The following is a 13,560-nucleotide window of genomic DNA, read 5'->3' as shown; positions in this document are numbered from 1 at the left end:
AATATATATGTACACGTATACACTGCGGTGTAAAAATAATTATCTGGACACAATGTACATTAGCACAGGAACAAGATTGAAAGGCCAACATATATGGTATAAACAAAATCACCACCACACAATTTTTATGCTAATTATAAAGAATTCTAATTCCTAAGGTACACATCTAACACAGAAACACATCAATCCTACAACAAACTCGCAACAGAACACATCAATTCTACAACAAACTCGCAACAGAACACATCAATTCTACAACAAACTCGCAACAGAACACCAATTGGTTCATCAAACACACTCAATCTGTGATTAAACATGAAAACATAATTAAATTCATAAACACCCCAAAATAACCCAAAAATTGATCCTCTAGGGATCCCTACACATGTTCATTCTAATCCCCAAGCGTGAGTAACTCATCCCTTACCTCAAGGTAGTCGCTTAAATGTTCTCTGTTAGCAATGGTGGCGTCTCTGGTGCTCTCTAGAGCTCCTCCTCTGATTGCTCTGTTAGGGTTCTTGTGCGTCAGAAAAGAAGAAAGGAACAGAATGTGTTTCCCAAAAAGCTGCTCTAGGTTAACATTTGGCTTATATAGTGAGAATTTATGACCTAATAATTTTTATTTTATTTTTTCTTATTTATTTATGTATTAATTTATTAATTTATTATTTTCTTATTTAGTTATTAAAGTTACGGCTGTTACATTTGGTGTGGGTGGCATGAGTTTTGGTTGGGTGGAGTCACAATTTTGGTGGGGATTGGTTATGCTTGGGAACGGGGTAGGTGGGTTTGGCCGTTTGGGTGATGCAACGATTCTTGGTGGTGGTGGTGGTGCTACGCTGGGTTTGATGGAGACGCAGGCTGGTTTGGTTGTGGTCAGAGTAGGTAGCAACTGGTGGTGGTGTTTGGGTGGAAGGTGTGGTAGTTATGGTGGATATTGAAGAGGAAGGTGAATAGGGAGAAAGGTTGGGGTGGTGCAGCGGTCTCTTTCTGTAGTGGTGGTGGTGGTGCCATGGAGGTGGTCGTGGAGTTTAGGAGGGATTGCTGTCATGTGTAGTGCTGAGTGCAAACTGCAGAGGGCTAGAGGGATTGGGAAAAGAAAAATATCATGTGCAGTGGATGTATGGTATGACCCTAAGGATGAGATGAATCAAATGATTATTAAACATGGTCTATTTTAGACCATTTAAGAAGGTGGTCCATGCTAGCAATGGCCTCAAAGTACATAGATTGTCGTCGAAATAGTGTACCCTAAAGTAGTTTTCCTTTATTTGGTGACAGGCCTGGTCCAAAGAAAGCAAACTAAACGCAACACAGAATTCGGCATGGACATGGCCATACAGTCACAGAGAAAACAATTTCACATGTAACATCAACCATTCCGCACACATTTTACGATAAAAATATTACGGATTAAGGGCCATGTCCAGCTTTTTTTAGGCAAGATGAATGCGTAGATAAAACATTCGGTTCACTCTATAGTCTAAAATCATTCCATGCGTCACAATGCGATAACCCAGAAAAGGTTAAAAACATATAACAAAATTAATCATAGAAATCACCAAATCAATATAACTATGAAAATCGGTCAAATATACCACATGGCAAAACAGAACAAGTGAATGAAAACAATTCAATAGAATTTGGCATTTAACATGGTGACAACAGATATAGAAACATTAATAAATTTTAGCACAGACCATGATAGCCGAATTATAAATTTATACGGGTAAAACACAACCAATTTCCTTTCATAACCTTAGTGAGAAGGTTAAGGTAAGGCGGCAATCTCATATCTGATACTAGCGAGCCCAACCTTGAGGTTGAAGAGAATGCAAATTTGGGGCCAAACTCAGGTTTCACTATTCCTCTCTCTATGGTAAGGACAAACTGGATCTCAGCATACAAAACATTACATGCAGGCAGGTATAGTGTTCGATGAGAGCAATCTTCCACCACATAAGAGCAACAATGTAAAAAAAGCAATGGATCGTAGTTGCTCAACGCATCAAGATCTCCCAAACAATGTGCCACAATCATAGAAAATAGAACCCCCTTCCATCAGTGCCCCGTGAAGAAAACAAGAGTGGTATGCATATTTGAGTGCAATTGTAGGTAGCCATTTGCAGCTGAAAAGATTTTTTAAGTTTTTAAAACCATGCATGTCCAATTAGCAACAAAAGAACCCAATGATGAATCCAAAAAGACCACATTTAGCCAAGAATCCTGCCAAAAGGTCAATAACATTAATAAAGCGCAGGCCAGAGCAGATATCTAGCAAATAAGAAAGTAGGTATACGAGACGAATATTCAATAATTTACCCGCTTGACTACTTTTTACTCAAAGATCCTGAGACGGGATAGCCAAATGGGCATTCTACTTTTAAAACTTCCTTCTCCCAACGAGAAGAAGCAAAACTCCACATTTGGACCTCCATCTTGGACTTTCCAAAACCCACCCATCCAACACCAACAAAACTTTCCAATATGTCTTAAACTGAATCAGGTAATCCAGCAGCAAATATGTCACATGCAACTCCCCACGCATGAAAGTCACAATTCACAAGATACCCAGCAGCAAATTATAGATAGCATAGAGCACAACATTGAATTTGACCGCAAGTCAAGCATGCATAAGATTTCACTAGACCAAAAGATCAGCATTTAGGAACATAAAGAGTTTGCATAATGTGTTGAGTATTGCATATCAAAATACTGGTATCAATGATCCATCCAAACAACAATCCCAGAAGTCCAAAGAGCATTGTCAAGTGCAAATGAAAAGGAAAGTTGAAACATTAACAGCGACCTCTTCAATTTCATATCTGAAAAAAAAATCACATTACAGCTTCGTAAGAACCATAAAATACAAACCGCAGAAAGCAGAGACACGAGATCATTACATGCTACATACCTCATTGAAAGACTATATTATATCAACGAAAGCCTCCCGATCCCCGTCGCTCCCGCTCATATGGTCCTGAACGATCACGATAATATCGATCACTTCCAGAATCCCCATGACTACCACCATCCCTGCTGCGCCCCCTGAAGAACGATCTGCATTTCTATCCGGTCCATAACCACCACGACTGCTTCCACCCATATCTACTTTCCCTACCCACCATACCTTCCTCCCCTGGACCCTTCACCAGGGCATTCCCTAGCAAAATGACCAGGTTTTCCACACTTAAAGCATTCACCACCATTAGATCCTCGACCACCTCCACCTCCATAATCTCGGTTACGATCACGATCACGACCACGCTCCCGGTAACGATCACCATCATCTCTAGTTGATCCTGTTGAGGCTGAGCTCTATCAACAGTAATAGTTCGCCCGTCTAAATCTATCCCATTCATAGCATCAATAGCCTCGTCCATTGCTTTCTTGTCATCAAATGTGACAAATCCAAAACCACGAGAACGCCCAGAGAACTTGTCAACAACCACCTGTTTCAAAAATATGATGAAAGAGAACATTAACAATCTCCAAAAAAAATAATGCTTAGATTCGTAATCATATTGCACAGATTTTTTTTTGTCTACTTGATTTGGCTATAAAACGAGTTCAGCAGGTATTACAATTTTAGTCCAAAAATAAAAACAAGGGATAAATTGAAGATATAAGCCAAAAAGTACAGCATAAACCAACTTCTACACACAAACATGAAATACAATCCTGGCAACAATAAGCTTCACCTAGAAGAACTACAATGATTATAGTCATAAGACGATACTGATCACCTTTGCCTCAATAAGCTTGCCAAACTTTTCAAATGTATCCTTTAACTTTCTATCAGACGTTGACCATGCAAGGCCACCAATGAAGCAACGAAACTCTTCCACGTCAGACATTTTAAACTGCATAGGAAGGCAAGCATTAGCACGTAACATTGAATTAACTGTGCAGGATAAGCAGTCCCACTATCCAAACAAATAAGTGGCAGAACCAGCCGCTGTTAATAAAACCAATTAACTTCCAAAAAATTAAGGAATGGGATTCTTTATGAACCAAAAGACAGCATAATATAAGGATTAAAAGTAGAAAATAGCAAAGAAAACAAAGCTGTCATCCAACTCCCCTGATTATTAGCATCTACACTTCAATGGCATAAAGTATGTAAGCCCGTGTCCTTGAAGCTCCTAAAAGTTCCTCTAACTGTTTCTTAAGCTCGCCCAACTCCACAGGGGAACATCCTATAAGGTGCTATGGATATGGGTCCAGTACCGGGCACTAGTCTATGCGAGAACTCGACCTCTCTCTCAGGTGGTAATCCTGACACCTCCTCAAACACCTCTGGAAACTCTCTCACCAATGGTATATCACTAACAGGGGTTTGGTCTCAACACTCATACTAGCTAAGATCATGTATACCTGTGCAATCCTCCCTTAAAGATGCCTCAACTTGGTTAGCAGACAAAAACATATCACCTTCACTCACACCAGACTCAGGAAAGACAACAGATTTTGAAAACAATTTAATAAGACATTGATTGGAAAGATAACCAGTCCATACCAAGAATAACATCAATCTGACTCAAAGGTAGAACAACTAAGTCAATAAGAAATTGTCTATCAGAAATTAAGACAGGACATTGCAAACACACATCAGAAGTTAAAACAGACCCACTAGTAGGTTGTATTCACAATTCAAGTCAAATTTCAAGGAAGACACAGGCAAGGCAAGTTTTTCAACACAGACACGAGAAATAAATGAATGGGTCGCACCTGAATCATACAATACAACAAGGAACTTGACTTATAAACACATACCTTGGATGAGTTCATCAGACTGTGCGGCATCAGCACCACTAAGAGCAAACACTCTCCTTGTGGTCCTTGTCGTCCACTCTGATTATTCAGACTTCCACTCCTCATCTCCTCCTCGGAATGGGCAACTGTACTGAGGTGGCCCTTACCTTGGCAGTTAAAACAAGTCCCTCTCTATCTGTGCACTCACGTGCAATATGCCCAAGCCGACCACACTTCCCACACCTGAGTGGTGTTAGTAACAATAGCAGGAGCACCACTACCACCACTACTTCTACCCGCAGACTGAGACACCCTGTAATTGCCTGAGAACTCCCACCAACTGGTTGAAGTCCTCCACTAGTCCTCTGTCCTCCAGAATGGTTCCATATTTCCCGGGAGGGGCAGAATATGCTTAGCACGATTGTGAGTCACAGGCTTCTTATCTTTCCATGACTAGCATTGCATTCCTGTAAAAAGCAAGTCTTCTCCGCTGATCTTCATCAAAGATTCTACACATGTTGGTCAACTGTGCAAAGTCATGAATACCATGATAATTTACCATCATTTTTACTTCTGGTCGAAGGCCATTGACAAATTTCACGCATTTGGACCTCTCCCCAGCTTCCCCCTGATAATGAGGAAAATACCTTACAAGGTTCTCAAACCTCGCCGCATACTCTGCCACGTCATACTTTCCTGTTTCAGCTCGAGAAACTCCATTCTCCTTCCTATTCTTCACCATCCTCTGGAAAATACTTCTCCAGAAAAAGTTTGTCTGAAAGTCTCCCATTGGACAACAACACCACCTGCTCCTCTAAACGTGGGCGAGTGTTCTCCCACCAGTTACTCCGCCTCATCTGCTAGCATGTGCAGTAGCAAACAAACCCTTCTGATGGTCCTAACACTCCATCACTCGGAAGATCTTCTCAATCTCCCTCAGCCAAGCCTCAGCACCCTCAGGATCATAACCCCCTTTGAAAGTAGGTGGGTTGTTCCTCTGAAAAAGCGATCTAACCCATGGTACATAGTTGCTCCTCCACCGCTCCCTGTATGGCCATAACTTGCGCCAAGTTGTTCAAGGCCTCGGTAAGAAGTCGTTCTCGCTCATTTCTCGCAGCCATTACTTCCTATGTCACGCAAGAAACAAAAACTTTGAAGAAAAAATAAAAAATAAAAATATACAAAACAATAGAGTACACCTCTAATCAAACAAAACAAACACAAACACATCAGAGTACACAAGGAAAACACAGAAAGCTCATAACACACATTGGCCGAAAGGTTCGACCTGCTCTGATACCACTAAATGTGACACCCTCTACCCTTACAATTATAACTAACTAATTAAATAAAATCATACAAAATTTAATTAAAAGATTATAAACACATAATAATAAAAGAAGGAAAAAAAAACATGCAAAATTAATATAATAATTTTTCTTTTTAAAACACATTTAATTTAATCAATTCAAAAGGATAAAGGTTCACATCCACTTAGTGAAAACATAATAGAATATTACTTTTTTTAATAAAAGATAAGATTATCCCGGCTTCAAAACAAGGCCGTCCACTCTAAATAAATATATAATAAAAAAATCTAAAGTAGAAAAGTATAACACAATATAATATCATTCAGTAAATCATAATCCCTATCACAGACTAAGTCTCTCCATCTCTAGCATGTGAACTCATCATATGAAGGCTCACCTGAAACAAAGTGGCAATCAGCCCAAACGCAAACACACACCGGGAGTGAGTTATCACATTCGTATATAATAAAACATTAGAGCATGTGAAACATATTTAAAACTTTAAAGCTGAATTTATATAAATAACATTACTGCACAAAATCGCACACATTATTCACACCCATTCAAGTTTACACACTCCATAAAATAACATCAACCACAATTGTTAACTCAATGAAATTCAAACACAAGCGTTATGCAACAATTATACTAAGACTCAAGCCTATATGCAATGTGGTACCATGTCAGTGAAAAACAACACTGGGGCGCTTAGGAGTACATGACAAAGCACACCACACAATGGGTATACTCGCTCACTCTCACTAAGTAACATCATAAGGTGACCAGTCAGGGCTTACTCTGTTTTGCGAGAATGCCCCAACCACATGGGATCAACATGGGCTTAAAGGAGCACTCAAAAACCGAGTATTCTTTACCCCCAAGGCCTAGACTCCGAAGATTCCGTTGGGCCTCACCTTCCTGATTCAGGGTCCAACCCCTAAAATATTTTTTTTTATTTGCACGCAGACACTGTTTATGAGTTATATAATACCCACGACCTTTACTCTTATATTTCAAACATATTTAACAAATTGCGCTATAGTTAACCCTTCAGGATCCTAACTAGGAATCCTACAATTTTCTTTAACACTGCGCATAAAAGTTCTCTCAAGGTACACACTGGTCGGGTACTGTATAACTCATAACTCACCATGACAAGTAATATCACTACAAATATCAATCACACACTCATTCACAAACCATGTTTCATGTCTACAGTTTAACATTTCACACTCTAACTTAATTACAAAATATACTTCAACAATTAGATAACAATGTATCATAATATTAAATAAACATATAATATTTAACTTCAAGGCTTATAAACAAGTAACTATAAAATACACGTAAAATATATATAAGTATATTATATTCAAAAATATATAACAAAATATATATTAACGTAAACGTACGTACATATTATATATAACATATAAAAAGTATTAAATATATATTAATTAAAGTAATCACAATAATATCAAATATATTATTAAGTAAATACAAATTATATATAACAATAAAATATATACTCATATTGATTTCTATGAACAACGTGTATTACTATATTTTAAATATATTTCAACTAAGTTGCCAACATCAAGAAAATGCCTAATTATAATGTGAATACAACTTTAGTTAATTTCTTTAAATGATTTTAGCCAATTCAATTATCCAACAATCCCTTACACCTATGAATTTCAATGACAAGAAATCACCCACGTAAAATAAAATATAAAGTTTGTAAAAAAAACAGTATCAATATATATGTACACGTATACACTGCGGTGTAAAAAATAATTATCTGGACACAATGTACATTAGCACAGGAACAAGATTGAAAGGCCAACATATATGGTATAAACAACAATCACCACCACACAATTTTTATGCTAATTATAAAGAATTCTAATTCCTAAGGTACACAATCTAACACAGAAACACATCAATCCTACAACAAACTCGCAACAGAACACATCAATTCTACAACAAACTCGCAACAGAACAATCAATTCTACAACAAACTCGCAACAGAACACCAATTGTTCATCAAACACACTCAATCTGTGATAAACATGAAAACATAATTAAATTCATAACACCCCAAAATAACCCAAAAATTGATCCTCTAGGGATCCCTACACATGTTCATTCTAATCCCCAAGCGTGAGTAACTCATCCCTTACCTCAAGGTAGTCGCTTAAATGTTCTCTGTTTAGCAATGGTGGCGTCTCTGGTGCTCTCTAGAGCTCCTCCTCTGATTGCTCTGTTAGGGTTCTTGTGCGTCAGAAAAGAAGAAAGGAACAGAATGGTGTTTCCCAAAAAGCTGCTCTAGGTTAACATTTGGCTTATATAGTGAGAATTTATGACCTATAATTTTTATTTTATTTTTTCTTATTTATTATGTATTAATTTATTAATTTATTATTTTCTTATTTAGTTATTAAAGTTACGGCTGTTACATTTGGGTGTGAGGTGGCATGAGTTTTGGTTCGGGTGGAGTCACAATTTTTGTGGGGATTGGTTATGCTTGGAACGGGGTAAGGTGGGTTTGGCCGTTTGGGTGATGCAAACGATTTCTTGGTAGGTGTGGTGGTGCTACGCTGGGTTTGATGGAGACGCAGGCTGGTTTGGTTGTGTCAGGTAGGGTTAGAACTGGTGGTGGTGTTTGGGTGGAAGGTGTGGTAGTTATGGTGGATATTGAAGAGGAAGGTGAATAGGGAAAAGGTTGGGGTGGTGCAGCGGTCTCTTTCTGTAGTGGTGGTGTGGTGCCATCGGAGTGGTCGTGGAGTTAGGAGGATTGCTGTCATGTTGTAGTGCTGAGTGCAAACTGCAGGGGCTAGAGGGATTGGGAAAAGAAAAATATCATGTGCAGTGGAATGTATGGTATGACCCTAAGGATGAGATGAATCAAATGATTATTAAACATGGTCTATTTTAGACCATTTAAGAAGGTGGTCCATGCTAGCAATGGCCTCAAAGTACAATGATTGTCGTTCGCAAATAGATGTACCTAAAGTAGTTTCCTTTATTTGGTGACAGGCCTGGTCCAAAGAAAGCAAACTAAACGCAAACACAGAATTTCGGCATGGACATGGCTACAGTCACAGAGAAAACAAATTTCACATGTAACATCAACCATTCCGCAACACATTTACGAATAAAAATATTACGGATTAAGGGCCATGTCCAGCTTTTTTTAGGCAAGATGAATGCAGTAGATAAAACATTCGGTTCACTCTATAGTCTAAAATCATTCCATGCGTCACAATGCGATAACCCAGAAAAAGGTTAAAAACATATAACAAAAATATAATCATAGAAATGCACAATCAATATAACTATGAAATCGGTCAAATATAACCACATGGCAAAACAGAACAAGTGAATGAAACAATTCAATAGATCATGGACATATTTTCTGAGCTGAGAGATATGGAAGACACTGTGGAGATTTGAGAGAGATGGTGGCAAAGCCACCTGATACGCAACTGGGCCGACACGCTTTAGGATTTCAAAGGACCAATGAATCTAGGTGTGAGCTTACGGGACTTCAACGCCCTACCAACCCCAGTCCACGGAGTGACTCTCAGAAATACATGATCACCTACAACAAATTCAAGATCCTTTCTTCTCTTATCATAATAGCTCTTCTGCCTACTTTGGGCTGCTCTCATCCTTTCTTGGATCAACTTGACCTTTTCTGTGGTCTGCTGAACTACCTCAGGTCCTAAGGCAATGCTTTCACTGGAATCTACCCAACATAAAGGTGTCCTACATCTTCTACCATACAATGCCTCGTAAGGCGCCATACCTATACTAGAGTGAAAACTATTGTTGTATGTAAACTCTTATCAAGGGTAAGAAACTATCCCAACTACCCCTCTGCTCTAACACACAGGCTCTCAAGAGGTCCTCTAAGGATTGGATGGTGCGCTCGGTTTGACCGTCAGTCTGTGGGTGGTAAGCAGAACTCAACCTAAGCTTGGTCCCCAAGGCTTTATGAAGACTCTCCCAAAATCTAGAGGTAAATCTGGGATCTCTATCAGAGACTATGCTAGAAGGAACACCGTGTAGTCTAACTATCTCACTGGCGTACAAGCTAGTCAACCTCTCTAAAGAATATCTGATGTTAATTGGAATGAAGTGAGCAGATTTGGTCAACCTGTCTACAATAACCCAAATGGAATCTAAACCTTTGGGGGTCCTAGGTAACCCCACTACGAAATCCATGGAGATGCTATCCCACTTCCACTCAGGTATCTCTAATGGTTGCAACTTCCCTGAAGGCTTCTGGTGTTCTATCTTAGCTTTCTGACACACTAGGCATGCAAAGGACAAACTCATTAACTTCTTTCTTCAGACCCGGCCACCAAAACATCGCCTAAGGTCCTGGTACATCTTAGTCGCTCCCGGGTGGATACTCAAACTACATCTATGGCCCTCTTCCAAAATCGTTCTTCTAAGCTTGGGTACACTAGGAACGCACACCCTATCCTGAAACCTCAAGACTCCATCACTTCCCACTCTAAAACTACTCTCTCTCCCTGCGACTATGGACTCTAACTGGGCTGACAAGAATGGGTCAAACTTCTGACCCTCACGGATCTCGCTCAAGAGTTCGCTGGTGACTCTCAACATACCCAACTTAATGCTACTAGAAGTGATGTCACATGCCAAACTCATGTCTCTAAACTGCTCTAAAGAGGTCCAACTCTCTAACCATCAAAGCAGACATTTGAAGGGATTTTCTACTTAAGGCATCAGCTACTACATTGGCTTTACCTGGATGGTAGCTAAGCTCAAAATCGTAATCCTTAAGGAACTCTAACCATCTCCTCTGCCTCATGTTAAGCTCTTTTTGATCAAACAAATATCTAAGGCTCTTATGGTCACTAAACACCTCAAATTTAGATCCATAAAGGTAATGCCTCCAAAGCTTAAGAGCAAAAACTACGGCCGCTAACTCAAGATCGTGTGTGGGATAATTCCTTTCATGTATCTTAAGCTGTCGAGAAGCATAGGCCACTACCTGTCCCCGTTGCATAAGCACTCCACCCAAACCCATCTTGGACGCATCACAATACACCACAAAAGATTCACTCGGATTAGGTAACACTAAGACTGGTGCAGTGGTCAACCTTTCCTTAAGGGTACGGAAACTACTCTCACATTGGGCATTCCACACAAAAACTTGACCTTTACGAGTAAGCTTAGTCAAAGGTAAGGCTAGCTTAGAAAAACCCTCTATGAATCTACGGTAGTATCCTGCTAAGCCAAGAAAGCTCCTAATCTCAAACACTGACTTAGGACTCTCCCAACTCATCACTGCCTCTACCTTGGAAGGATCTACCGCTATCCCTCCCTTAGATATAACGTGCCCTAAGAAGCTCACCTCCTCTAGCCAAAAATCACACTTGGACAACTTAGCATACAGTCTATTGTCTTTAAGGTTTGCAACACAAACTCTCAAATGCTCCTCATGTTCCTCTCTCTCTTAGAATACACTAAGATATCATCTATGAAGACCACTACAAAACTATCTAGTAGGGGTGAAATATCCTATTCATATAGTCCATGAACACACCAGGGGCGTTGGTCACACCAAAAGGCATAACCAAGTACTCATAATGACCGTAACGGGTCCTAAAGGCAGTCTTCGGAACATCTTCAGGTTTCACTCTAATCTGGTGGTAACCTGACCTAAGATCTATCTTACTGAACACACAAAGCCCCTACTAATTGGTCCATCAAATCATCTATCCTAGCAAAGGGTACCTATTCTTAATGGTTACCTTATTCAACTCACGATAATCTACACATAGCCTCATGGTCCCATCCTTCTTCTTAACTAACAACACCGGTGCTCCCTAGGGTGACACACTAGGCCTCACAAATTGTTTCTCTAAAAGTTCCTCTAACTGTTTCTTAAGCTCGCCCAACTCCACAGGGACATCCTATAAGGTGCTATGGATATGGGTCCAGTACCGGGCACTAGGTCTATCGAGAACTCGACCTCTCTCTCAGGTGGTAATCCTGACACCTCCTCAAACACCTCTGGAAACTCTCTCACCAATGGTATATCACTAACAGGGGTTTTGGTCTCAACACTCATACTAGCTAAGATCATGTATACCTGTGCATCCTCCCTTAAAGATGCCTCAACTTGGTTAGCAGACAAAAACATATCACCTTCACTCACACCAGACTCAGGAAAGACAACAGATTTCTGAAAACAATTTAATAAGACATGATTGGAAGATAACCAGTCCATACCAAGAATAACATCAATCTGACTCAAAGGTAGAACAACTAAGTCAATAAGAAATTGTCTATCAGAAATTAAGACAGGACATTGCAAACACACATCAGAAGTTAAAACAGACCCACTAGTAGGTGTATTCACAATCAAGTCAAATTTCAGGAAGACACAGGCAAGGCAAGTTTTTCAACACAGACACGAGAAATAAATGAATGGGTCGCACCTGAATCATACAATACAACCAAGGGAACTTGACTTATGAAACACATACCTTGGATGAGTTCATCAGACTGTGCGGCATCAGCACCACTAAGAGCAAACACTCTCCTTGTGGTCCTTGGTCGTCCACTCTGATTATTCAGACTTCCACTCCTCTTCTCCCTCCTCGGATATGGGCAACTGGTACTGAGGTGGCCCTTACCTTGGCAGTTAAAACAAGTCACCTCTCTATCTGTGCACTCACGTGCAATATGCCCAAGCCGACCACACTTCCCACACCTGAGTGGTGTAGTAACAATAGCAGGAGCACCACTACCACCACTACTTCTACCCGCAGACTGAGACACCCTGTTAATTGCCTGAGAACTCCCACCAACTGGTTGAAGTCCTCCACTAGTCCTCTGTCCTCCAGAATGGTTTCCATATTTCCCGGGAGGGGCAGAATATGGCTTAGCACGATTGTGAGTCACAGGCTTCTTATCTTTCCCATGACTAGCATTGGCATTCCTGTAAAAAGCAGTCTTCTCCCGCTGATCTTCATCAAAGATTCTACACATGTTGGTCAACTGTGCAAAGTCATGAATACCATGATAATTTACCATCATTTTTACTTCTGGTCGAAGGCCATTGACAAATTTCACGCATTTGGACCTCTCCCCAGCTTCCCCCTGATAATGAGGAAAATACCTTACAAGGTTCTCAAACCTCGCCGCATACTCTGCCACCGTCATACTTTCCTGTTTCAGCTCGAGAAACTCCATCTCCTTCCTATTCTTCACATCCTCTGGAAAATACTTCTCCAGAAAAGTTTGTCTGAAAGTCTCCCATTGGACAACAACACCACCTGCTCCCTCTAAACGTGGGCGAGTGTTCTCCCACCAGTACTCCGCCTCATCTGCTAGCATGTGAGTAGCAAACAACACCTTCTGATGGTCCTAACACTCCATCACTCGGAAGATCTTCTCAATCTCCCTCAGCCAAGCCTCAGCACCCTCAGGATCATAACCCCCTTTGAAA

At 40.2% G+C, this 13,560-nt stretch overlaps 1 pseudogene across 1 annotated transcript; it reads right to left on the bottom strand.

The window, feature by feature from the left end:
- Positions 1–2,606: 2,606 nt before the first annotated feature.
- LOC114412596 lies at positions 2,607–3,895 on the bottom strand (annotated as a pseudogene). Its single transcript, XR_003666795.1, has 3 exons — positions 3,747–3,895; positions 2,915–3,452; positions 2,607–2,825 (listed from the first exon to the last, which is right to left on the bottom strand). The product of XR_003666795.1 is annotated as a glycine-rich RNA-binding protein RZ1A-like (transcript).
- Positions 3,896–13,560: the final 9,665 nt, after the last annotated feature.

This window comes from Glycine soja, chromosome 5 (genome assembly GCF_004193775.1).
Source record: "Glycine soja cultivar W05 chromosome 5, ASM419377v2, whole genome shotgun sequence".
NCBI lineage: Eukaryota > Viridiplantae > Streptophyta > Magnoliopsida > Fabales > Fabaceae > Glycine > Glycine soja.
Note: the sequence above shows the minus strand (reverse complement) of the source record. Positions and strands in the feature narration are given on the sequence as shown.